Source organism: Octodon degus, unplaced genomic scaffold (genome assembly GCF_000260255.1).
Source record: "Octodon degus isolate 3935 unplaced genomic scaffold, OctDeg1.0 scaffold00029, whole genome shotgun sequence".
Taxonomy (NCBI): domain Eukaryota; kingdom Metazoa; phylum Chordata; class Mammalia; order Rodentia; family Octodontidae; genus Octodon; species Octodon degus.
Window position 1 is genome coordinate 11,052,956 of NW_004524605.1, and position 2,060 is coordinate 11,055,015.

The following is a 2,060-nucleotide window of genomic DNA, read 5'->3' on the forward strand; positions in this document are numbered from 1 at the left end:
TTCCTTCCTTCCTTCCTTCCTTCCTTCTCACTGGGGCCAAATATCCAACATTCCCAACTTAGAGGAACAAAGGTCTATTTTGGCTCATGGTTTTAGAAGTCTCAGTTCATAGACAGCTGGTTCCAATGCGGAGGGGACCAGGAAGCACAGAGAAGGGAGGAGCCAAGTAAGGAGATGTACTTTTCCAGGTCACACCCACAGTGACCCTCTTCTTCCTCCTGGGCCTCACCTCCAGAGTAGCATATTCACCTAGTGCACCCCCATGATTCAACCACCTTCCAAAAGCACAACCTTTAAGCACATGTAAGTTGGAGGCAGGGGTCATTCTTCATTTAAATCATACATTTGGGTTATAGAGAAAAGAGGTTTATTTAGCTTACACTTCTAGAGGCCCAAGGCACATAGTGTGGGCATCTGCTTGGTTGTGGTAAGGACCTGGTGGCAGACCATGCCACATGGTGGGAGCATGTGTTAGTGTTGAATTGGGGCATATTCCCAAGTAGCAAAACACCACTGCTGGCTCCTAGAGTATGACAATACATTCCAGTTCTTGGAGAATGTGTTCATCTGTGAACAACATTCTATGAGACCTAATCTAGTCTCCAGAGAAAGACATTAATTCATTCAGCAGAATGGAATTTCCATGATCTAATCATCTCTTAAAGGTTTGGTCCCTCTCTTACCACTTAAATTGGCAATCAGACTTCAATATGAGTTTGGATGTGGATAAATCATATCAAACTACAGCACATTCAAAATAGGTAGGATAGATATACAGCTACTTTCTTTTAATTCAATGAATAGAAAGAATTGTTCTAATAGTGTTTGTGTCTAATAGTATATCATGTCTGCATGTCCACTAAAAAGTCAGCAATATACAATGTATTGATTATTGAAACTGTCCTACTAATTGGTTTTGAAACTGTCTCATTGCTACTTGTTTCTCAATAAAATTATTTTAAAAAACAACAGCAACAACAACAAAAAACAACAACACATCACTACAGTCTCTCCACCAGAATTTCCCTGCCCTGTGTCCTCTATGTAGGCTTTCACTGGGCTCCATTAATTTCCATCAGTTTCACATGTTCTGCTAAATGAGATATTTTCTGTTGATTAAATGTGCTCCAGAGTATTAAACATATTTCTTCTTTTGGTCCTTGTATGTCTATCTTGGACATACTCATATTATTATAGGCTACATTTCTAAGAGGTTTGGAACTGAGGCATTCCTCTTGGTTTATACCTTTAAAATATTGTACAACATTTATACCTTTTAATAAAAATTATCACATGGTACCTTCTATGATAGATCCTTTCTGGGTTTTTTTGCACATGTCTTCTCCAATTCATTTTAGGAGTCCTGAGAACATATACACTAGATAGCAGTTTTCCTTTATTCATGAAGGCTATCTGCAAAAACCTTTGGTAGCTGTTTGAGTCTGGGGATGATATTGAACCTTATAAATATGAGGCTTTTCTCTAAGTACATGTATCTATGATAAAGTTTAATTTATAAATTAGGTACTGTAAGAAATCAACAAGAACTTGCAATAAAATGGAATTATAAAATATTATGTTTAGGGTGATTTAAACTTTTGAGTTGTATATCCCTGAAAATTTCTATTCAATATTTTCAGATGTGTTGAATATGAGCAACTGAAGCTGTGGAAAGTGAAATACAGACAAGGAGGAGGCTTATCTGGAATGGCTCTTTTCTTTTCGCTGCCACAATGTCTAGCTTAGTACTGGCTGAATTGGTTTGTTGTGTTGAGACATACATGAATGTACAGCTTCACAGGCAAGGATCTGTGAAGAGGCAGTCAGGTACTGTTGCAGGCCAGAGAGGTATTTTGAAACAGAGCAAGAGGAATGTGCCACTCCTGCGGCATGCACGTGATTGTCTCCTTAGCAGTGAATCTGACTCAAGAGTTCACACTGAAGTTATAAGGGCACTGAAGTTACAGAACCGGGATGGAAATGCTGTTCAAAGCCAGGCTGATTCCTGCCAGTCTGTCTGCTATGGTTTGTTCCAAAAAGTAAATGTGTGAGGAGCCCCG